Genomic DNA, 26,228 nt, shown 5'->3' on the forward strand with positions numbered 1-26,228 from the left:
CTAATAGCCAAAATAATTGGAAAAAAGCCCTTGGAGGCATTTCAGAGACCTCCATGGCAGCACTCTTTCCACCACAGCCCTGGAGGCCTAGGAGGAATGAATGGTTTCATGGGCTAGGCCCAGGGCCACACTGCTCTGTGCATCCTAGAGACACTGGTCCTTGCCTCATGGCCACTCCTGCACCAGCCATGGCTAAATGGTACAGCTTGGGCCATTGCTTTAGGGGGTGCAAGCCAAAAGCCTTGCTACTTTTTATGTGGAATTAAGCCTGTGGGTGCACAGAGTATAAGAGATAAGGTTTGGGAGCTGCCACCTAGATTTGAAAAGATAATGCAAAAGCCTGGGTGTCCAGGCAGAAGTCTGCTTCAGGAGCAACACCCTGATGGAGAATCTCTGCTAGAGCCTTGCAGAGGGGAAATGTGGGGTTGGAGCCCCCACACAGTGTCCCCACTGAGGCACTGCCTAGTGGAGCTGTGAGAAGGCCACTGCCCTCCAGACCCCAGAATGATAGATCCACCAACAGTTTGCACCATCACTTGGAAAAACCACAGACACTCTGTGCCAGCCTGAGAAAGCAGCTGCAGGTACTGAGCCCTGCAGAGCCCCTGAGACAGAGCTGCCCAGGGCCTTGGGAACCCATCCCTTGTACCAGGATGTCCCGACTGTGAGATACAGAGTCAAAAGAGATCTGGAGTTTCAAGATTTAGTGATTGCTCTGCTGTGTTTCAGATTGGCATGGCGCCTCTACTTACACCCACATTGCATCTTGCATGTAACTAACTTGTTTTTAGGTTTACAGGCTCGTAGGTTAAAGGGACAACCCTTGTCTCAGATGAGACTTGGGCTGTGAACTTTTGAGTTAAGGCTGAAATTAGTTAAAACCTTGGGGAACTATTAAGAAGGGGTGATTGTATATTACAATATGAGAAGGTCATGAGATGTGGGAAGGCCCAGGAGCAGAATGCTATGGCTTGGACTTGTGTCCCTGTACAAATCCCATGTTGAATTGTAATCCCCAATGTTGGAGGTGGGGCCTGATGGTAAGTGATTGGATCATAGGGATGGATTTCACCCTTTGGTGCTATTCTCATGATAGAGTTCTTATGAGATCTGGTTGTTTAAAAGTATGTGGCACCTCCCCATCTCTCTTTTCCTTCTGCATTGGCCATGTAAAGACATGCCTGCTTCCCCTTCTGCCATGATTGCAAGTTTCCTAAAGCCTCCTCAGCCATGCTTCCTGTACAGCCTATGGAACTGTGAGCCAATTAGATCTCTCTCTCTCTCTCTCTCTCTGTTTTTAAATAAATTACCAGGTCTCAGACATTACTTTACAGCAGTGTGAGAACAAACTAATACATAAGGAGAGGACAGTACCTACCTCAGGAGACTCTGGTTCTAGTTCCCCTTTATAGGCTGAATAGCTTCTTTAATACCATAACGTTAGTTCTTTTTCTGTTTTGAGAGGAATGGAAAAACAAACTTTGAGTTAAGTACCATTAAGATCTATGTGCACCTTTCTAAACAATGTGCATTCCATAGGATTACAGCAGATAGAACATGTAATATTTTCTAAGTTTCTATGATACAGTTTTGTTCAAAAAATGTGAAAATTTGTATTTCAATGTTGCTAATAGAGGAAAGAAAAAAAAATCTGTCTACTCTTCCTATTTATGAGATAATGGGTTTACTGTTAGTCTCATCACCATAAATTAGACCTGCCTTCAGAGAGGCTATACCAACGGTCAGCGTACTCTCTCCCTTTGAAACACATGTCTTGTTTTCTTAAAACTCTGTAACTATTTCATACAAAGGTTAGCGGTCTAAATCTGTTCTGATATCTGAAAGAGGGGAGCAGTATACTGAAAAAAAGGCTGGAGCCAAAGTGAATATGTAAATATAAGGTAACATTATTCAAAGTCATGATGAATAGGGAATAGAATAACACCAGACTGGTATCTAGCTCTCTTAATAGCCTAAAAGCTCTGCCTCATAGCTTATTATAAAAAAACAAAACAAAACAAAACAAAAAACGAGTGTAACTCAGAAAGAGGCGACATCCCTGCATTGGCCAGCATTTACACACACATACACTAAGCATCACCTCTCCTGATATGTCTTTCCTCTTCCCTTTAGAAATAGCAGTATCCACATGCTAATCCACATGGCTACTTTCTTCAAAACTCAAGTCAAACATCACCATTACTATAAGGCACTTTTTATATTATACTTTAAGTTCTGGGGTACATGTACAGATCTTGCAGGATTGTTGCATAGGTACAGACATGCCATGGTGGTTTGCTGCCTCCATCCCCCCACATCACCTATATCAGGCATTTCTCCCAATGTTGTCCCTCCCCATTTTCCCCACCCCACACTGTTCCTCTACAGGCTTCCACCCTTCAACAGACCCCAGTGTGTGATGTTCCCCTCCCTGTGCCCATATGTTCTCATTGTTCAGCACCTGCCTATGAGTGAGAATATGTGGTGTTTGGTTTTCTGTTCATGTGTCAGTTTGCTGAGAATGATGGTTTCCAGGTTGATCCATGTCCCTACAAAGTACATGAACTCATCCTTTTTTAGGGCTGCATAGTATTCCATGGTGTATATGTGCCACATTTTCTTTATCTGGTGTGTCATTGATGGGCATTTGGGTTGGTTCCAGATCTTTGCTATTGTAAAAAGTGCTGCAATGAACATCCGTGTGCATGTGTCTTTACGAGAAAAATGCATAATCCTTTAGGTATATACCCAAGTAATGGGATTGCTGGGTCAAATGGAATTTCTATTTCTAGATCCTTGAAGAACTGCCACACTGTCTTCCACAATGGTTGAACTAATTTACACTCCCACCAATAGTGTAAAAGTGTTCCTGTTTCTCCACATCCTCTCCAGCGTTTGTTGTCTCCAGATTTTTTTAATGATCGCCATTCTAACTGGCATGAGTTGGTATCTCAATGTAGTTTTGATTTGCATTTCTCTAATGACCCGCGATATTGAACATTTTTTCATATGTTTGTTGGCCTTATAAATGTCTTCTTATGAAAAGTATCTGTTCATATCCTTTACCCACTTTTGAATGGATTTGTTTGTTTCTTGTAGATCTGCCTTAGTTCTTTGTAGATTCTAGATATTAGCCAGATGGGTAGATTTCAAATTTTTTTTCACATTATGTTGGTTGCCAGTTCACTCTAATGATTGTTTCTTTTCTGTATAGAAACTTTTAAGTTTAATTAGACCCCATTTGTCTATTTTGGTTTTTGTCGCCATTGCTTTTGGTGATTTAGTCATGAAGTCCTTGCCTATGCCTATGTCCTGAATGGTTTTGCCTAGGTTTTCTTCTAAGATTTTTATGGTGTTGGGTCTTATGTTTAAATCTTTAATCCATCTGGAGTTAATTTTAGTGTAAGGTGTCAGGAAGGGGTCCAGTTTCTGCTTTCTGCACATTGCTAGCCAGTTTTCCCAACAATATTTATTAAGCAGGGAATCTTTTCCCCACTGCTTGTTTTTATCAGGTTTATCAAAGATCAAATGGTTCTAGATATGTGGCATAACACATTCTGAGGCCTCTGTTTTGTTCCATTGGTCTATATCTCTGTTTTGGTACCAGTACCATGCTGTTTTGATTACTGTAGCCTTGTAGTATAGTTTGAAGTCAGGTAGTGTGATGCCTCCAGCTTTGTTCTATTTGCTTAGGACAGTCTTGGCTATGTGGGCTCTCTTTTGGTTCCATATGAAATTTAAAGTGGTTTTTCCAGTTATCTGAAGAAGGCCATTGGTAGCTTGATGGGGATAGCATTGAATCTATACATTACTTTGGGCAGTATGGCCATTTTCATGATATTGATTCTTCCTAACCATGAGCATGGAATGTTTTTCCATCTATTTGTGTTCTCTTGTATTTCCTTGAGCAGTAGTTTGTAGTTCTACTTGAAGAGACCTTTCACATTCTTTGTTAGTTGTATTCCTAGGTATTTTATTCTCTTTGTAGCATTTTGAATAGGAGTTCCCTAATGATTTGGCTCCTTGTTTGTCTGTTATTGGTGTATAGGAATGCTTGGTCTTTGTGGGGGTGTGACCCACCCAGCTGTATCGTCTGTCTCCTTGCTTTCAGCTCCCCCTCTTTCTGGGGAGTGGGAAGTTCTGTCCCATAGGTGCTCTTGGCACTAGTCAAAACATCCATCCAGTTCTGTGCTGACAACCCGTGGCATTGGCTGGACGTGTTGCTCAGATCTGTGCTAGTAACTCGTAGTGCTTTTCAGCCTGGCAGGGATCTCCTTGTCTGTGGGTTACAAAGGCCATAGGAGAAGTGCAGTATCTGAACCAGAGTACCGGAGGGGAAGAGTCCCCAATCCTCCATCCAGTTGCACTTCCCGGGTGGGACAGCACCCCACCCTGCCTCAGTTTGCCCTCCTTGGACTGCACCCACTGTCCATTTCTTATTGAAATGGAGCTGGTACCTTGGTTGGAAATGTGCAGATCACTTGTTGTCTGCATTGCTCTCATTGGGAACTGCACTCTAGAGCTGTTTCTATTCAGCCATCTTGGCCAAAATCCCACTGGGAAGTATTTTCTAAAGTGAAAATGCTTTCTCATCAGGGGTATTATTAAAACCTGCATGCACCCTCCCAAAAACTCCAGTTGAATTGTTTTTTATCAGAGGGCCTGGCACATGGTACTTAAGAGTTGTGTGGTAAGTCAAACACCCTCTGAAGGCCATGTGATTGGACAGGGAGGACATAACTCAAGAATCTCTTAACATTATGACTTGCTAAATATAAATACGGAATATTTCAGAGCTTAAAATTTAAGCGAATACTACCAATTTCAATAAAAATGGAAATCAACAGAACTAAATGTACCAAAGGCCCTGTAGGAGCAGAATAGGAAATAAACTCTTCCTCTACAAGCATGAAGAATACTATTTGTGGGATTATAACTATAATGATTTTTTCCATTCATTTCTATAACATGGTGTTTTAGCTGCATGCTTCCAATGGGCCTTGACACCAGCTTATCCATGTCCGCTTTTTGTGTCCCCTCAACCCCACTCTGGTCAAACTACCTGTTGCAGGAACGCTTTCATGCTCTTTATATCAGCATTTGCATATTTTTTCATTTCCATAGAAACATCTCCACTGAGTCAGAAGCATCTCTGTCCTCTTAAAACAGGGGTATTTATGTTTCAAACAGTAGAATATGCAGGACCTAAAACAGACGGGAGGGCTTTCCCTGTAGTCCTTGACTTAGACCCTCCTCTTTAAAGGAATTTATAATAGTCTGCCTTTAGGTTATTTATTTATATTTTGCTCTATGACTGCTTTTCCAGTAATGAGTTTAAATATAAGCAACATAAACCCATCTGGGAATAAAACTATGCACTAGCTTCACGACAAAAGATAATTACATTATGATCAAGCTGTCATTTTTGGAGATCGTAGGAGATGAAGCATGCTGTAAACTGACATGGAAAGTCTATACATTGTTCTTTTGAATATCCTCCATGATGGCTGGCAATACAAAGATTCCTGGTGCATATCAGACTTCATAACTGGAAATTTTCCGGAAGTTACCAAACATCTCTTTTCTGAGAGTAATGGCTACTAATATTATGAGGACCAAAATCAGAATTTCTGTACTCTGGATTAGTATGAGATTAGCTATAACAAAAGCATTTGGATTGTGCTCAGTTTCAAAACATGAGCCTCAATTTGTTGAATTTTCTAACTTGTCTCTATTCTTGGATTATTAATTTACTTCTTAGGTTGTTAGGAGCTTTGTACTGGCATCTTCTAATATATTTGGCAGAGTATGGACAGTTAGTTGGCTGGTATGGGAGAGGGAACTGGTATTTTTAGGGGAGAAAAAGATTGTCATTGAAGTTATTTTTCACTACTCTGAGCTCAGTTTTCTCTTGCAACAATGAGATAGAGCACTGGGTTTTTATGGATGGGAGGATATTTTTTTCTCTTTCCTGAGCTTAAGATAGCTTCTATAATAAAAGATCAGTATATCTCCAGCTCTGTACTTGGGTATCCCATCAGGAGAAGATAAATGATGTAACTGAGATATGAACAGGACGGAGATGGGCTTATCAGAAAAGCTGCTGCCAATACTTGTCCTCTGTTATTGCTTCTGTCACAATGGAGAACACATCATTTCAGAGAAAATCTGTTGGTCAAGGAATCCCAGGAGAGCAGCCTTCTTTTACCTCCTATCCTGACACTATCATTGCCCAAAGGGATCAGAAAATGGTTGTACTAGGTCACTATGACCCCATAGTCCCAAGCTTCGCCTCCTGGGACTCTGTAAGCCCTTTCCTGACACTGACGGCACAGCCACTAACTATAAGTCACTTTGCATTCCCTAGCCTCTCTTAAGTCAAGGCACTAATTTTTTCTAGTCTGCACTCACGTTCCTAACCTCCAGCTTTCACTCATATACTGTGGTGAATTTCAAACACGGCAGGTAATATTTTTCTTTTCCAACAGAAAAGTGTGGCCTCAGCCCAGCAGTATCATCATCTGGGAGTCTGTTAGAAATGCAGAATGTAAACCCAGCCCCACATCTTCCCACAATCAGGATCTGAATTCTAAGAAGCTCACCAGGCAATTTATATGCACATTAGAGTTTGAGATGCACTGTAAGTAGTAGGTTCAAACTACTACCTGGTGTGATTTAGCTTTGGCCTTACTGCACCCACCCCCAATAGGCCAAGAATCAGGTATATGTGGTATATGTCACTGTTTATTGGACTAGTTTCTGTATGTAGGGCACGCTCTGTGTTTCTGCCACTTCCAGAGCTCTACTCAGAAGCCCAGGCTCTGTTAGGGTCTGTACTGGTTAGTTCCTATCACCATCGCTGGTGATGGTGGGAGGCTAGACACTGTCCCTGATTTCTGGTTGTGGTTCTTCTCTCAACAGACAGGTGATCAGAAACTATGACTGTTACTAACCTCATGGCCACTGGCTCCTGCCATCTGTCTTTCTGTTCTGTGACCAGTTCTCATTGGACTGCCTTGTATATTGATGATGGCAGTTCAAACTAAGAATGACTTCATCTGTTTATGATACAGGACAGAAGTGCTAAGGAAGGCACTATTTCTGGTCATCGTATGTAATGGCCATGGCAATATCCTCTAGATGTAATTCTACCATCCCTGTCTTCTTCAGTTTTTTCTAGAGCCCAGTACAGCTGAAATCCCAGAAGACCTCACCACTTTGTTAAATTTTCATAGCTGACCATTTAAAGGCAGTTGTCTTCAAACGAGAGGTGAGGAGACCTGGAGTCTGGAACAAACTGTCATATGTTTATTTCCTCCTATTCTGGAAAGATGGGCTCCCAGTCTCCTTTTCTGTAAAATATTTGATTCAGTAGACCCTGGAAATGCAATATATGGGTAATCAACCTGTAGCTCTTGAGAGGATTAATGGTTGAATAATGGACAAAGCCTTAACTGAAAACAAAACAAGAATAAATGAGAATGACTATGATGAGTATGACTTCCTTATGGTTTCCTCATCATGAGACACAGACCAGTATTCTTTAGAAAATTAGAGTTGATTTCAAAAGGAAACTTCTCTTTCAAAAGGAAAATTATCTAAAAAAACATCATATGTTGGGCCGGGCATGGTGGCTCAAGCCTGTAATCCCAGCACTTTGGGAGGCGAAGGTGGGCAGATCACAATGTCAGGAGATCAAGACTGTCCTGGCTAACATGATAAAAACCCACCTCTACTAAAAACAAAAAAAAAAATTAGCCAGGTGTGGTGGCGTGCGCCTGTAGTCCCAGCTACTTAGGAGGCTGTGGCAGGAGAATCACTTGAATCCAGGAGGTGGAAGGTGCAGTGAGCCGAGGTCATGCCACTAAACTGCAGCGTGGGTGACAGAGCGAGACTCAGTCTCAAAAAATTTTTTTAAAAAATCACAGGTTAAAAGTCTTTGGTGAGACACCTGATTCTTCTGTGTTTGCTACATAGCAGAGATGGGTCTAACTTACACCTTGCTAAGGGGAATCACCTAACATATTAATGCGTTATGGAACTTTAGGGTGATTCCAAACATTGATCCTGGGCATGATGTTTCAGAGGGTTAGATTAGGGATGAAGGACAGAGCCACACAAATTTGCCGTCCTCCACAAAGCTATAAGAATTAACATGCGGGCCGGGTGCGGTGGCTCAAGCCTGTAATCCCAGTACTTTGGGAGGCCGAGGTGGGTGGATCACGAGGTCAAGGGATCAAGACCATCCTGGTCAACGTGGTGAAACCCCGTCTTTACTAAAAATACAAAAAAAAAAAAAAAAAAAAAAACAGCTGGGCATGGTGGCGCGTGCCTGTAATCCCAGCTACTCAGGAGGCTGAGGCAGGAGAATTGCCTGAACCCAGGAGGCAGAGGTTGTGGTGAGCCGAGATCGCGCCATTGCACTCCAGCCTGGGTAACAAGAGTAAAACTCTGTCTCAAAAAAAAAAAAAAAAAAAAAAAAAAAAGGAAGAATTAACATGCTTTCTACATTAGCACTGGATGGCAAAAGATGTTGCTGAGAAATATGTCTTTGATTACTATTTGGTTTTCATAAATGTCTTTCCCTACTTTTGTCACCTATATTAGGACTTGGTTCATGATAAAATAAATTAATTAGAATAAGTAAAAAGAGAAAGAAGGAGGCTATGTTGGGTGAAACAAGGAGGTGGGATTAAAAAACAAAGTCATTTAGACTGAAGGAACCTCAAAGAAAGACCGAATGATTAGGTGCGCGCACGCACACACACACACACACACACCCATGCACATATACAGATCTACCTATAGGAACTAATTGTATATTAATCCCATGCCTCAAACATGGAATACAACACCGAGTCATGGGCAGGCGTCTTAACCTCCGCTAAGATTTCTGCTCTTTGACATCCCTGCATCTTAGAAACACTATGTAATAGAGTAATAATAACACCTATGTTTATTGTGCACTTGTTATATCTCAGGCCTTGTATTGAACACTGTATGTTTATTAAATCTTATATACACAACTATAAGTAAGGTTCAGAACCTGTAATCTTTTTTTTTTTTTTTTTTTGATGGAGGCTCACTCTGTTGCCCAGACTGGAATGCAGTGGTGTAATCTTAACTCACTGCAACCTCTGCCTCCTGGGTTCAAGTGATTCTTCTGCCTCAGCCTTCTTAGCAGCAGGGATTACAGTTTATATGCCACCATACCCAGCTAATTTTTGCGTTTTTAGTAGAGACACAGTTTTGCCATGTCAGCCAGGCTGGTCTCAAACTCCTGACCTCAGGTGATCTGCCCACCTTGGCCTCCCAAAGTGCTGGGATTATAGGCGTGAGCCACTGGGCCCAGCCATAACCCATAGTCTTAACTAATGAGTGGTACAGTTAGCCTAGATAGGCTACATTAAACAATAAGATTCGGTTGGGGTCATGATTACAGGGTATTGGCAAGGAGCAATTTACAGAATATAGTAGATGCTACAGTCAGAATGTTTCTGTCCTCTGAAAATGTGTATGTTGAAAACCTAATCACCAATTTGATGAAATTAGGTGGAATTTTGGGAAGATGATTAGATTATGAGAGAGGAGCCCTTGTAAATGGGATTGGTGCCCTTGTAAAATAGGCCCCAGAGAGCTGCATTGTCCCTTTCTGTTACGTGAGGACACAGTGACAAGGTAATCTCTGAGAAAGTAGGTCCTTATCTGACACTGAATCGGCTGGCACCTTGCTCTTGGACTTCCCAGCCTCCAGAGCTGTGATAAGTTTCTTTTGTTTATAAGCTGTTCTATTGTATTTGGTTTTAGCAGCCCAAAAAAACTAAGACAGTATATTAAGAGGATGTATTCCTTTTATTTAAATTTATTTATTTAACTTTAGATGCATACTATATCTGGCATTTCTCCCCATGTTATCCTGCCCCACCCTACCCTCCCTCCCCAACCCTCACTGTCTTTCCCCTACCCCCCCAGCTGCCCCCAGTGTGTGATGCTCCTCTCCCCGAGTCCATGTATTCTCATTGTTCAACACCCACCTATGAGTGAGAACATGTGGTGTTTGGCTTTCTGTTCTTGTGTCAGTTTGCTGAGAATGATGGTTTCCAGATTCATCCAAGTTCCTACAAAGGACAGGAACTCATCGTTTTTTATGGCTGCATAGTATTCCATGGTGTATATGTGCCACATTTTCTTTGTCCAGTTTATCATTAATGGGCATTTGGGTTGGTTCCAGGTCTTTGCTATTGTACACAGGACTACAATGAACATATATGTGCATGTGTATTTATAGAACAATTTATAGTTCTTTGGGTATATACCCAGTAATGGGATTGCTGGGTCAAATGGAATTTCTATTTCTAGATCCTTGAGAAATCGCCACACTGTCTTCCACAATGGTTGAACTAATTTACACTCCCACCAACTGTGTAAGAGTGTTCCTATTTCTCCACATCCTCTCCAGCATCTGTTGTCTCCAGATTTTTTAATGATCGCCATTCTAACTAGCATGAGATGATATCTCAATGTGGTTTTGATTTGCATTTCTCTAATGACTAGTGATGATTTTTTCATGTTTGTTGGCCTCATATATGTCTTCTTTTGAAAAGTGTCTGCTCATACCCTTTGCCCACTTTTGAATGGGGTTATTTGTCTTTTTCTTGTACATCTGTTTTAGTTCCTTGTAGATTCTGGTTATTAGCCCTTTGTCAGACAGGTAGATTGCAAAATTTTTTTCCCATTCTCTTGACTGCTGATTTGCTCTAATGATGGTTTCTTTTGCTGTACAGAACCTCTGAACTTTAATTAGATTCACTTTGTCTATCTTGGCTTTTATTGCCATTGCTTTTAGTGTTTTAGTCACGAAGTCCTTGCCTATCCCTATGTCCTGTATGGTTTTGCCTATGTTTTTTCTAGTGTATTTATGGTGTTAGGTTTTATGTTTAAATATTTAATCCATCTGGAGTTAATTTTAGTGTAAGGTGACAGGTAGGGGTCCAGTTTCTGCTTTCTGCAAGTTGCTAGCCTTTTTTCCCAACACCATTTATTAAACATGGAGTCCTTTCCCCATTGCTTGTTTTTGCCAGGTTTGTCAAAGATCAGATGGTTGTAGATGTGTGGTGTTTCTTCTGGGGCTTCTGTTCTGTTCCACTGGTCTATGTCTCTGTTTTGGTACCAGTACTGTGCTGTTTTGATTACTGCAGCCTTGTAGTATAGTTTGAAGTTTGGCCATGTGATGCTTCCGGCTTTGTTCTTTTTGCTTAGGATTGTCTTGGCTATGCAGGCTCTCTAGTGATTCCATATGAATTTTAGTATTTTTTTCCAGTTCTGTGAAGAAGATAATTAGTAGCTTGATGGGGATCGTGTTGAATCTATAGATTACTTTGGGCAGTATGGCCATTTTCACGATGTTAATTCTTCCTAACCATGAGCATGGAATGTTTTTCCATCTGTTTGTGTCCTCTTTTCTTTCATTGAGCAGTGGTTTGTAGTTCTCCTTGAAGAGGTCCTTTACATCCTTTGTTAGTTGTATTCCAAGGTATTTTATTCTCTTCATAGCAATTGTGAATGGTAGTTCACTCTTGATTTGGCTGTCTGTCTATTATTGGTATATAGGAATGCTTGTGATTTCTGCACATTGATTTTGTGTCCTGAGATTTTGCTGAAGTTGTGTATCAGTTTGAGAAGATTTTGGGCTGAGATGATGGGGTCTTCTAGATATACAATCATGTCATCTGCAAATAGAGACAATTTGACTTCCTCCTTTCCTAATGAGTACACTTTATTTCTTTTCCTTGCCTGATTGCTCTGGCTAGAACTTCCAGTACTGTCTTGAATAGGAGTGGTGAGAGAGGGCATCCTTGTCTAGTGCCTGATTTCAAAGGGAATGCTTCCAGCTTTTGCCTGTTCATTATGATATTGGCTGTAGGTTTGTCATATATACCTTTTATCATTTTATGATACGTTCTATCAATACGTAGTTTATTGAGAGTTTAGCATGAAGAGCTGTTGAATTTTGTCAAAGGCCTTCTCTGCATCTATTGAGACAATCATGTGGTTTTTGTCTTTGGTTCCATTTATGTGATGGATTACGTTTATGGATTTGTGTATGTTGAACCAGCCTTGCATCGCTGGGATGAAGCCTACTTGGTCGTGATGGATAAGCTTCTTGATGTGCTGTTGCAATCTGTTTTCCAGTATTTTACTGAACATTTTTGCACCAATGTTCATCATAGATATTGGCCTGAAGTTGCCTGGTTTTGGTATCAGGATGATGTTGGTCTCATAAAATGAGTTAGGGAGGATTCCCTCCTTTTGTATTGTTTGATACAGTTTCAGAAGGAATGAACCAGCTCCTCCTTGTACATCTGGTAGAATTTGGCTGTGAACCCATCTGGACCTGGACTCTTTTTGGTTGGTAGGATATTGATTGCTGCCTCTACTTCAGCCCTTGTTGTTGGTCTCTTCAGGGTTTCAACTTTCTCCTGATTTAGTCTTGGTAGAGACTAAATTTATTCATTTCTTCCAGGTGTACTGGTTTATGTGCATAGAGCTATTTGTAGTAATCTCTGATGGTAGTTTGTATTTCTGTGGGATCAGTGGTGATACCCCCTTTATCGTTTTTTTATTGCATCTATTTGATTCATCTCCCTTTTTTATTAATCTGGCTAGTGGTCTATTTTGTTGATCTTTTCAAAAAACCAACTCCTGGATTTACTGATTTTTTGAAGGGTATTTTTGTATTTCTATCTCCTTCAGTTTGGCTGTTATCTTAGTTATTTTTTGTCTTCTGCTAGCTTTTGAGTTTTTTTTTTATCTTCTTCCTCTAGCTCTTTCAATTTTGATGATAGGGTGTCAATTTTAGATTTTTCCTTGTTTCTCACATGGGCATTTATTGCTATAAATTTCCCTCTCGACACTGCTGTAAAGATGCCCCAGAGATTCTGGTAAGTTATGCCTTCATTCTGATTGGTTTTGAAGAACATCTTTATTTCTGGCTTCATTTCATTGTTTATCCAGTTGACACTCAGAAGCAAGTTGTTCAGTTTCCAAGTGGTTGTACATGTTTGAGTGTGTTTCTTAATCATGAGTTCTAGTCTGATTGCGCTGTGGTCTGACAGACTGTCATGATTTCTATTCTTTTGCATTTACTGAGGAGTGATTTGCTTCCAATTATGTGGTCAATTTTAGAATAAGTGCAATGTGGTGCTGAGAAAAATATTCTGTGGATCTAGGGTGGAGTGTTCTGTATATGTCTATTAGATCTGCTTTGTTCAGCTCTGCATTCAAGTCCTGGATATCCTTGTTAATATTCTGTCTCGTTGATCTGTCCAATATTGACAGTGGAATGTTGAAGTCTCCCACTATTATTGTGTGGGAGTCTAAATTTCATTTTAGGTAGTTAAGAATTTGCTTTATGTATGTGGGTGCTCCTGTGTTGGATGCATATATATTTAGGATAGTTAGCTCTTCTTGTTGGATTGATCCTTTTACCATTTTGTAGTGTCCTTCTTTGTCTCTCTTGATCTTTGTTGGTTTGAAGTCCATTTTATCAGAGACTAGGATTGCAACCCCTGCTTGTTTTTGTTCTCTATTTGCTTGGTAAATCTTCTATTCCTTTATTTTGAGTCTGTGTGTGTCTTTGTATGTGAGATGGGTTTACCAAATGCAGCACACCAATGGGTTTTGACTTTTTATCCAATTTGCCAATCTGTGTCTTTTGATTGGGGCATTTAGGCCATTTACATTCAATGTTACTACTGTTACGTGTGAATTTGATCCTGCCATTTTGTCACTGGCTGGTTTTTTTTCCCATTAGGTGATTCATTTTCTTTATTGCATTTTTGGTCTTTGCCTACTGGTTTGCTTTTGCAGTGACTGGTACTTGTTCCTTTCCATGGTTAGTGTTTCTTTCAGGAGCTCTTGTAGTGCAGGTCTGGTGGTGATAAAATCTCTCAATAATTGCTTGTTCTTAAAGGATTTTATTTCTCCTTCACTTACGAAGCTCAGTTTGGCTGGATATGAGATTCTAGGTTGAAAGCTGTTTTCTTTAAGGATGTTGAATATTGGCCCCCACTCTCTTCTGGCTTGTAGGGTTTCTGCTGAGAGATCTGCTGTGAGAATAATTGGTTTCCCTCTGTGGATCACCTGACCTTTCTCTCTGGCTGTGCTTAGCATTTTTTCCTCCATTTCAACCCTGGTGAATCTGACGATGATGTGCCTTGGGGTTGCTCTTCTTGAGGAATGTCTTTGGCTTGGGAAGTTCTCCTCGATAATATCCTGGAGCATGTTTTCCAGCATGGATTCATTCTCCCATCATATTCAGGCACTCCAATCAAGTGTAGGTTAGGTCTTTTCACATAGTCCCATATTTCTTGGAAGCTTTGTTCATTTATTTTCACTCTTTTTTCTCTTGTCTTGCCTTCTCTTTTTATTTCATAGAGTTGATCTTTAATCTCTGATACCCTTTCTTCTGCTTGATCGATTTGGCCATTAACAGTTGTGTTTGCTTCACATAGTTCTCGTGCTGTGTTTTTCAACCCCATCAAGTTGTTTATGTTCTTCTCTAAGCTGGTTATTCTAGTTAGCATTTCGTCTAACCCTTTTTCAAGGTTTTTGGTTTCTTTGCATTGAGTTAGAACATGTTCCTTTAGCTCAGAAGTTTCTTATCATCCACCTTCTGAAGCCTGTTTCTGCAAATTCATCACATTCCTTCTCAGTCATGATGTGATCCTGTGTTGTTGAGGAATTGTGATCCCTTGAATGAGAAGAGGTGTTCTGGTCTTTGATGGTTTCATCTTTTTTTGTGCTGTTTTTTCCCCATCTTTGTGGGTTTACCTGGCTGTGTTGTCAGGGAGCTGCTTGATAAGGTTGCTTGTCTGCCTGTGGAGGCATTACTGTGTTTCTAGGGACTCCTTCAGGTTACTAGGGAAGCTTCCTGTGTCTTTTTTGTTTATAGTGGGAGATAAGCCCTGCCTCTTCCGCTGACCAGTAGGCACTGCTGGGTTGTCAAGAAGGCTGTCCCATTGCTAGGTAGGCTTCTTGTGTTTTTTGTTAAAACATGTAGCTCAGTCCCACCCCCCCGCCAATGGTGGGTTGTACCCTTCCTCCACTGAGCTGGATCATGTGGGGGAGGGTAGGGACCTGCCCAGCAGCACCCAGCCGTCTCCCCCTTTCAGCTTCTTCTCTCTCCAGTCATGGGGTAGGGGCCTGCCCAGCTGCTCCTGTTTATAGCTCTCTCTCTCTCCGGGTGTGGGGAGAGGGCAATAGCTCAGTCCTCAGGTTCTCCCGGCTGCCTTTTGGGCTTATGTGTCTGTTTAGATCTGTGTGCCAATCCAGGAGTGTCCTGGATTATTATTCAACTCCGCACTTCTAATTCCTGGCGCTTGACTAGCAAAGATCTCCTGTTCTGTGTATTGCTGAGGCTTTGGGGGAAACACTGTATCTGAACCAGAGTGACAGAGGGGGAGCCTCTGACTCGCTGGTCAGATGCACTTTCTGGGTGAAGCAGCACCCCTCCCCGTCTTGGTCTGCCCTTAGTGGGCTTTGCTCACTGTTGGACCAGACCGGTTGAAATGCACCTGGTACCTCGGTTGGAGCTAGAAGATTTCTGGATTTCTGCATCTCTCTCGCTGGGTGTTGTGCCCTGGAGTTGTATCTATTCAGCCATCTTGGATCCCTCCCGAGGATGTATTCTTAATAAGGTATAGCCTGCTTCCTTGATTATGCCAAGCCAAACACCAATAAAAACTGACCAGGAGAACTTTTAAAAATATCTTTATCTCTGTCTTACTCTGTTAAGGCCCAAATAAGCCAGACTTATATAGATGGCTTTGATAATAGTCAAGCTGAAACTAAAAAGGTAGAATAGTGGTTAAGAGAAATGATTCAGATCTGAGTTCAGTTCCAGCTCCGTCGCTGATTACCTCTGCCTCAGCTTACCCATTTGTCAAATGCAGCATCCATATCACAAAATAATTGCAATGATTAAATTTAATACTTAAAACATGGAAAATAAATGTTAATTAAATATTGTTATTAAAAAAGATATGCGATGCAGGGGATATACCAAGTTTATGTTTTAATTTTAATTTGTGCTGTTTTTGGGTACAGACATAAATCCTAGCTCTACCACTTACTGTGTGAACAAGTTACTTGCCACCCCCCTGACTCAGCACTCTCAGATTTAAAATGGTGACTATAATAATACCTACTCTATAAGGTTGTTGTAATAATAAAATAACATATATAAATTACCTGACACAGAGTGGGCACTTAAATGTTATTTAAAAATCAAAGCATGCAAAAATAGCTAATATTCTTCATGTGTCAGTTTCAGATACGCAGCTAATTAGATGAGACACTTATCAGGACAATTCAATAAATTTTATTTTTGGACCTTATTAAACTAAAAGTCCCTTTCTATCTTAAAAATTGCACTTGTGGAAGATGATCCCTTTGAATTATAATTAAAGAGTCTCATCTAAATAATTAAACAATAGGGTATCTATGTATAGCAACTATTTGACAGTTTTTCGCTATCTTTAAAGACTTATGGGTGCATACTATGCAAATGGATTTTCAGGGATTTTTTATTAGCATAAATAGACTGTGCAATTTAAGTAACTGAAGCAGCACAGACAGTGTGAATCACAGTATTTTCATTTTTCTTGAATACCTTGAATTCTATGACAGCCTCGTTTCAGGAACCAGTAACAATGGGGCCTTTGAAGGATCCAGGAGATCTTAAAACACAAATTGCACAGAGCCCTTGTTACCTCTGAGATGCTCAGAAACACATGGAAGATGCCCTCTCTTCCCACAGAGGTTAATGGAAATGAAGAAACCTTTCCTATGATACACAGAACAGCAGGTTTGTCTGATGAACTGATAACTGTACTTTCCTTGATACCAAGCTACAGGTTTCTTGACTTCATTGACTAATATTCATAGTCAGTACTTCAACCTGCAGAGTGAAATCGTGGCTGTGGTCAGGATCAGAGATAGAATCCAAGAGCAAATGAATCTTTTACTGCAAATCAAAATAGCAAGTAGACTGAGAAACATAGCATCTTTGTACTATTTAGTTCTATGTACCTTCTCACCGAAACAGTGAAACATGTGATTTGTATGTTATGCATTTATTTAAAGGAAAAACTCAAAACAAAACCTGACATTCCTGCCCTCAGGCTTTTTCTTTTCTTTTCTTGTGTTTCATAGAATGAGATAAGAAAAAAGAACATAGAATCTTGGTATGAATCATTTTGTGTAGTTTGAGGCAGCAGCTATAAGAACAAATATTTGAACACACACATTCTCAGTCTCTCAGTTGCTCTCTTCCACTTCTCTACACTGACCTAAAATCTCCATACCTATGCTATGGTCACATGTACTGGGCTCCAGGTCTTTAACATTTCTCATCCTGTTAGCTCATCTCCACTCTGTTCCAACAAGTGCAAGGGCACCCACACCTTGAAATTCTCCTTCAGGCCTCCATGCATCAACTCGTGTATCTCAGACCTCAAGCTTCTCTTTCATTGACTTTCTGTCTCTCTTTTCTACGACTGCTTTTATCTTGGAAGTTATTGGCAGTTCATGAGCTGCCTTATGAGACCCAAATTTGGATGCTGGCCCCATACTTCTCTGACTGTTCATAAGTTACCCAACCTCGCCACATCTCCATTTCTTCCACTTATAATATAGTGATACTGTTGCATATCAGAATAAGCATACATTAAATACTAGCTTTCCTCCACTTTTCCTGTTTCTTCTTTCTTTCCCTTCTCCTCCAATGTGCCATTCCCACAAAATCTCTGAATTTCTGAGCACTTCTATTTTGTCTTTTGTCACTTCTAACTAAGTGTTTGTCTCAGTCTGGTCTGGACTCTGGCTCACATTTTAAATCTCCACTCACTAGCTCCTAAGGTTTCTGTCCCCTACTCTCTGCCATACTAATTTTGACAATTTTTAGCCATGTTTAATCTGAATATCTATTTACTCTGATTATTGAATGTTGAAGGCTCAAATCACACAGCAATCCTTCATACCGGTTTTTAGTGGTGATTTTGGAGAATGTTCTCTCATATCAAAACATAAGAAAACATTCTCCGAAATCACCACTAAATGATCTATCATAACATCATCCTTTTATTGCACGTGAGCCCTGACATACTTGGCTTGAAATTAACTAAGATGCTCTTCTTGACTCATTTGGTGGCATGATGCAATTGACATTCAACTTGACTACAAAAGGATGACAGGATGTAGGAAACACAGGAAAAATGAGAGTTTTACAGCTTATCAAGTAGGTTATAGCAGAACTTTAACAGAAAATTATGGCCCTACTGATGGCCCCCAAATTGTACCATGCTATCTCAGTAGAGCCCTGAAGATTGCCAGATGACCCTTTCTTTCTTTGCCTGCTGACTCCTTATTTCACTCATCCCAGCAGCTCTTCAACTCTCTTTATTCTCCCTTCGCAGCCAACTCCACACCAGATGGCACTCCTTAAGTTTAGCTCATTCTGATAGGTTTATAGAAGTACCTGTAATTATTTGCTAGGACTGTCATAATACAATATTATAGATTAGGTGGTTTAAACAACAGACATTTGTCTTCTCACAGATATGGAGGCTGAAAGTTCAAAATTAAGGTGTTGGCAAGTTGTTTCTTCTGTAGCCCCATTCCTTAGCTTACAGATGGCTGATTTCCCTCTGGCTCTTCACAAAGTCGTCCCCCAGTGCACAAGTGCTTCTGCTGTCTTAATGTGCCAAATTTCTCTTATAAATAGTGAACTGGATAAAGACCTACCAGAATAGGTTGAAGTGGAATAAATTAAGGGCTACCAAAATAGTCTCATTAAACTTAATCACCTCTTTAAAGGCCAAACAAAATTCCCATTCAACCCAGCAATCTCATTACTCCAAGCCATATCATGTTCTGAGGTACATGAGCTCTGTGAAGTATGTGACTGAGGTGTGTGATGAGGGTTTTAACATGAATTTGGGGAAGTGAAATGAGGTGAAATTCCACTGATAACAGTACATATTTTTGTTTTGTTTTATTTTCTGGAGGTAATTCCAAGGATTTTTTTTGCATTTCTGAACATGTTTTGAGCAGAGATACTGACTGCCCCTTTATTCTGGCCTATTATTATTATTTTTTTACTAGCAAACAAACAGTCGTGGAAGATAAAGACAGCTTCCCTGGTCAGTTATGTTTACTGTCCAGGGTAAAATATTTAAGTTTTCTAAGCTCAGAGTTCCTCAGTTATTCTTCAAATAGATGAATTAAGTACATAGGCAGCATCTGCCAGATCCCTTCCTTATCACCCTGTGGGACTTGTGGGAAAAGGGGAACTGAGCAAATGTTATATTTCTGCTACTTCCTGTACCTTGATAAATAAAATTCTTTGTATCTGTTCAATCTTACATCTTCTGCTAGGATCCATGAAACAGTAATAGGCTAGATTGTTCGCATGTGAGTAGAGTCCCAGGCCCTTCACAGTCTATGATTGCCTTACATTTCATATTCCTAAAGACTCATGATGTTAAGCATCTGTTCGTGTGCTTACTTGCAGTTGACATATCATTTCTGAATCATTTTTGATGCTTATCTACTTGAATATTTTGTCCATTTTATTATTATAATTGAAATTTAAATGTTTTTATAGTAGTCCCCCTTTATCTGTGAGTGATATGTTCCAACAGCCCCAAGGATACCTGAAACTATCATGCATAGTATTGAACCCAAATGCTATTGTTTCTGTTCATGTCTTACACCCACAAATTTCATGCTTTTTCTGTCTTAGCTAAAAACACTTAATGTGCACTGTGACTATAACTGTTAAAGTTTGAGGGACAAGTGAAAAACTTTCTCATATTTCTTTTTTTCCTTCTTGATTTTATATATGGAACACTTATTGTAGATATTAGCGACCTCATAATACAATTATTTTCCTTATCAAGAACTTCTACCTTTTCACTTAAAGAAAGAACTGTCTTGCTTCTCTCTGAATATTTGAATGGCCAGCATCACTACTTTTGCACTTTGGGGCCATTATTAGATAAAATAAGGATTACATGAATGCAAGCGCTGTGATACCATGATGGTCAATCTGATAAGTAAAAAGGCTACTATGTGATTAATGGGCACATGACATAGATAGAATGGACAAAAGGATAATTCATATCCTGGGAAGGTTGAAGTGGAACAGTGCAAGGTTTCATCATGATACTCACTCAAAATGGCATGCAATTTAAAACTTACACATTGTGGGAAATCTACATGTAAGAGCTTCTGCACAGCAAACAAAAACTATCAACAGAGTAAACAGACAACCTGTAGAATGGGAGAAAATATTTGCAAACTATGCATCTGATAAAAGTCTAATATTTAGCCTTTATAAGGAACTTAAAACTCTTTGCAAGAGAAAAACAACTCTATTGAAAAGTGGGTAAAGGACATGAACAGTCACTTTTCAAAAGAAGACATACATACAACCAAAAAGCATATGAGAAGATAACTATCACTGATCATTAGAGAAATGCTAATCAAAACCACAATGAGATACCATCTCCCGCCAGTCAGAATGATTGTTAATAAAAAGTCAAAAAATAACAGATGCTGGTAAGGTCATGGAGAAAAGGGAACACTTAAATGCTGCTAGTGGTAGTGTAAATTAGTTCAACCTTTGTGGAAAGCAATGTGATAATTTCTCCAAGAGCTAAAAACAAAATTCCCATTCAACCCAGCAATCTCATTACTGCATATATACCTGGAGGAATAGAAATCATTCTACCTTAAAGACACATGAACATGAATGTTTATTGCCTCCTCAAATATACAAACATAAATGTAACAATGCAAGAATTGTGAAAAATCAGGGAAATACTCCAACACCAAAAAACTCTAACAAGCCTCCAATGATAGATGCAGAAGAACTAACCATCTATAAATGTCAAGCAGAGAATTCAGAATAATCTTCTTTAAAAGGTGAGGGAATCATAAGAAAATGAAAATTTAAAATAAAATTTGAGAAATTCAGACGCAAAATGAGAAATTTGACAAAAAAATGAAAAAGAAATCTTAGAAATAAAGAGTACAGCAAATGAGGTGAAAAACTTGTTAGAAAGTTTCAACAGCAGAAATGAACAGAAGAAAGATTAGCAAACTAGAAGACAAAGCATATGAAATTACCCAATCAGAGGAGCAAAAATAATATATATATATATATAAAAATAAAATATATATATATATATAAAAATATATAACAAAAAAAGAGTAGAAGGCTTACAAGAATTATAGGACACCATCAAGTGAACTAACCTGCACATAATAGAAATCCCTGAAGGTGAAAGACAAAAGACCCAGGAAGCATATTTCAGAAATGATAATTGAAAAATTTTCAAACTTGGAGAAAGATGACACCATCCAGGCACAGAAAGCTCAGAAGTCTCTTATTAAATGAACCCAAAAATGAAATTATTGAGGCATGTCATATTCAAATTAGCAAAAACAAAATACAAAGAAATAACACTAAAGGCTTCAAAAGAAAAGCAACATATAAAATTGAATAAGGCCCTAGTGTGGCTCTCACTGGATTTCTCAACAAAAGCCCTGCAGGCCAGGAGAGAGTGGGTTGCTATATTTAAAGTACTGAAGGAAAAATACTTCCAGCCAAGAATACTTTACCCAAAAAACACGAAGGAGAGAGAAATACTTTCCCAAACAAAAGCTGAGGGAATCAGCAACATCAGATCTGTCTTAAAAGAAATGCTAAAAGGAGTTCTTCAGTACAAAGAAGGGATGCTAATCTGTAACATGAAAACATCTGAAGGTATTAAACTCACTCATCAACAACAACAAAAATTCAGAATATTCTATAACTGGGATAAATAACAAATAACTTATAACTGTCTTTGTTAGATCAGGTTAATTTGAAGACCTTGTTTTGAACTCTGGATTTCTTTCTTCTCCTTGTTTGATTCTGTTGCTGAGACTTTCCAGAGCATTTTGTGTTTCCATAAGTGTGTCACCTAAACACACTGTCATCAGGTTATCTACAGTTGAGACAAAGGAAAGAATCTTAAAAGCTGTGAGACAAAAGCACCAGGCAACCTATAAAAGAAAACCTATCAGATTAAAACAGGAGAGTTCTCAGCAAAAATCAACAAATTGGAAGGGATTGGAGCCCTATATTCAGCCTCCTCAAACCAAACAATTATCAGCCAAGAATTTTGGGTTCAGTGAAACTAAGCTTCATATATGAAGGAAAGATACAGTCTTTCAGACAAACAAATGCTGAGAGAATTTGCCCCTACCAAACCAGAACTACAAGCACTGCTAAAAGCAGCTCTGAATTCTGAAACAAATGCTGGAAAAACATCAAAACAAAACAGAACCCCTTAAGACCATAAATCTCACAAGACCAACAGAATAACAACACAACTTAAAAAAAATTAAAAAAAAAAAGGTATACTGGCAACAAATAGTGCAATGAGTGAAATGTTACCTCACATCTCAATACTAACATTGAATATAAATGTCTAAATGTTCCACTTAAAAGATACAGAACTGTAAAATGGATAAGAATTCTCCAACCAACTATCTGCTGCCTTCAAGAGATTCACCTAACACATAAGGACTCATATGAACTTAAGGTAAAGAGGTGGAAAAAGACCTTTCATGCAAATAGACACCAAGCAGGAGTAGCTACACTTACATCAGACAAAACAAATTTTAAAGCAACAGCAGTTAAAAAAGACAAAGAGGGGCATTATATAATGATAAAAGAAACCTTGTCTAACAAGAAAATATCACACTCCTAAACATATATGCACATAACACTGGAGCTGCCAAATTTATAAAACAATTATTACTAGAACTAAGAAATGAGATAGGGGTCCAAAGTGGCTCTGGCCGGATGTCGTGGCGCTTGCGAAGGCGAGGTCATGAGTTCAAGGCTAACCTGAGCAACCTTACAAGCTCACATTGATTGGCAAGAAAAAAAAAAGAAGAGAAAAGAAATGAGATAGACAGCAACACAGGAATAGTGGGGGACTTCAATACTCCACCAAAAGCACTAGACCGGTCATCAAGATTGCAAGTCAACAAAGAAACAACGGATTTAAACTATACCCTGGAACAAATGAATTTAACATCTATACAGAATATTCCACCCAACAACCACAGAACAGGCATTCTAATCAACAGCACGTGGAACTTTCTCCAATATACACCATATGATAGGCCACAAAATTAGCCTCAATAAATGTTTAAAAATGGAAATCATAGCAAGCACTCCGTAGAACACAGTGGAATAAAATTAGAAATTAACTTCAAAAGACTCTTCAAAACCTTACAAACACATGGAAATCAAATAACCTGTTCCTGAATGATGGGTTCAAGATGAAATCATTTAAAAACATATTTGAACTGAACAACAACAGTGACAGAACCTAGGAAAACCTCTGGGATACAGCAAAGGCAGTTTTAAAAGGAAAGTTCATAACCCTAAACAACCATATTAAAAAGTCTGAAGGAGCACAGACAGACAATTTAAGGTCACACCTCAAGGAACCCCAGACTAAGCAGAAGAAAGAAAATAACCCAGATCAGAGCAAAACTAAATGAAATAAAAATGACAACAACAAAAATAAATGAAACATACATCTGGTTATTTGAAAAGATAAAATTTATAGACTATTAGCAAGATTAAGAAAAAAAGAGAAAATCTAAATAGGCTTAATAAAAAACCAAATGGGAGATATTACAACTGATATCACAGAAATACAATACATTATCCAAGGCTACCATGAACACTTTTACCCACATAAACTAGAAAACCTAGAAGAGATGGATAAATTCCTGGAAAGATACAATCCCCCAGCTTAAATCAGGAAGTATTAGATACCCTGAACAGACCAATAACAAGCAGTGAGATTAAAATGGTAATTTAAAAATTACCAATGAAAAAAGGACCAGAAGGATTCCAAACTGAGTTCTACCAGACACTCAAAGAAGAATTAGTACCAATTCTTCTGAAACTATTCCACAAGATAGAGAAAGAGGAAACTCTCCTTAAATCATTCTGTTAAGCCAGTATTATCCTAATATTACAACCAGGAGAGAACATAACCAAGAAAGAAAACTACAGAGCAGCATCCCTGATGAATGTAGATGTGGAAACCCTTAACAAAATACTAGCTAACTGAATATAACAATATATCAAAAAGATAATTCACCATGATCAAGTGGGTTTCATATCAGAGATGCATAGATGATTTAACATACACAAATCAATAAATGTGATACAACATATAAACAGAATTAAAAGCAAAAATCACATAATCATCTCAATAAATACAGAAAAAGCATTAAACAAAATCCAGCATCACTTTATGCTTAAGACTCTCAGCAAAATCAGCATAGAAGGGACATACCTTAATGTAATAAAAGCCATCTATCACAAACTCACAGAAAATGTAATACTGTATAGGGAAAAGTTGAAAGTATTTCCTCTGAGAACTAAAACAAGACAAGGATGCCCACACTCACCACTTCTTTTTAACATAGCAGTGGAATTCCTAGCCAGGGCAACAGACAAGAGAAAGAAGTGAAGGGTATCCAAATTGATAAACAGGATGTCAAAGTGTCACTGTTTGCTGGTGATACAATTGTTTACCTTGAAAACCCTAAAGACTCCTCCATAAATTTGTAGAACTGATAAAGGAATTCAGCTAAGTTTCCGGATACAAAATCAATGTACACAAGTTAGTAGTTCTTCTATACCCCAAAGCAAGTAACCTGAGAACCAAATCAAGAACTCTACCCCTTTTACAATAACTGCAAAAATAAAACAGGAATATACCTGATCAAGGAGGCAATAGACCTCTACGAGAAATACTACAAAACACTGCTGAAAGAAATCATAGACAACACAAACAAATGGAGACACATCCCATGCTCATGCATGGATAGAATCAATATTGTGCAAATGACCAAACTGGCAAAACCAATCTACAAATTCAGTGCAATTACCATCAAAATGCCACCATTATTTTTCACAGAATTAGAAAAAGCAATCCTAAAATTCATATGGAACAACGAAAGAAAAGCTCACATAGCCAAAGCAAGACTAAGCAAAAAGAACAAATCTGGATGCATAACATTGCCTGATTTCAAACTATACTTTAAGGTCATAGTCACCAAAAACAGCACAATACTGGTATAAAAACAGGCACATGGACTACTGGAATGGAACAGAATCCAGAAATAAACCCAAATACTTAGAACCAACTGATTTTCAACAAAACAAACAAAAACAAGGTGGGGAAAGGGCTCCCTTTCAAAAACTAGTGCTGAAATTATTGGCTAGCCATGTGGAGGGTAATAAAACTGAAGTCTCACCTCTCACCTTATACAAAAATCAACTCAAGATGGATTAAGGGCTTTAAGACCTGAAGGTATAAAAATTCTAGAAGATAACACTGGAAAAACCTTTTAGACGTTGGCTTATTCAAGGATTTCAGGACCAATAACTCAAAAGTAAAAATAAATGTAAATAGCTGGGATTTAATTAAACTCAAGCGCTTTTGCACAGCAAAAGAAATAGTCATCAAAGTAAACAGACAACCCATAAAGTGGGAGAAAATCTTCTCAGCCTATACATCTGACAAGTGACTAATATCCAGAATCTACAATGAACTCAAATCAGCAAGAACAATCTTATCAAAAAGTGGTGTAAGGCCATGAATAGATAGTTCTCAAAAGAAGAAATGCAAATGGCCAACAAACATGAAAAAATGCTCAACATTACTACGCGACCAAGGAAATGCAAATCAAAACCACAATGTGATACCACCGTACTCCGGGAAGAATGGCCATAATCAAAAAAGGAAAAAAGTTGATGTTGGCATGAATGCAGTGAAGAGTGAATACTTTTACATTACTGGTGGGAATGTAAATTAGCACAGCCACTATGGAAAACAGTCTGGAGATTCCTTCAAGAACTAAAATTAGATCTACCATTTGATTCATCAATTCCACTCCTGTGTATCTACTAAGAATAAAATAAGTCATTATATGAAGAAGATGCTTGCACGTCTGTTTATAACAGCACATTTGCAAATGCAAAAATGTAGAACCAACCCAAATCCCCATCAGTCAACAAGTGGATAAAGCATATGTGGTATATACGTATGACTGAATACTATTCTGCCATTAAAAAGGAA

General features: G+C 38.9%; 1 long non-coding RNA gene across 1 annotated transcript in view; it reads right to left on the minus strand.

Annotated features, from left to right (window-relative positions):
- The window catches only part of LOC128929792 (uncharacterized), a 201,955-nt gene that overhangs the window by 48,464 nt on the left and 127,263 nt on the right, over window positions 1-26,228 (minus strand). The window contains exon 2 of the long non-coding RNA XR_013527748.1: window positions 1,379-1,452. This is a non-coding gene — a long non-coding RNA (uncharacterized LOC128929792). The remainder of the gene's footprint in view (window positions 1-1,378; window positions 1,453-26,228) is intronic.

This window comes from Callithrix jacchus, chromosome 15 (genome assembly GCF_049354715.1).
Source record: "Callithrix jacchus isolate 240 chromosome 15, calJac240_pri, whole genome shotgun sequence".
In the NCBI taxonomy this organism is placed as follows: domain Eukaryota; kingdom Metazoa; phylum Chordata; class Mammalia; order Primates; family Cebidae; genus Callithrix; species Callithrix jacchus.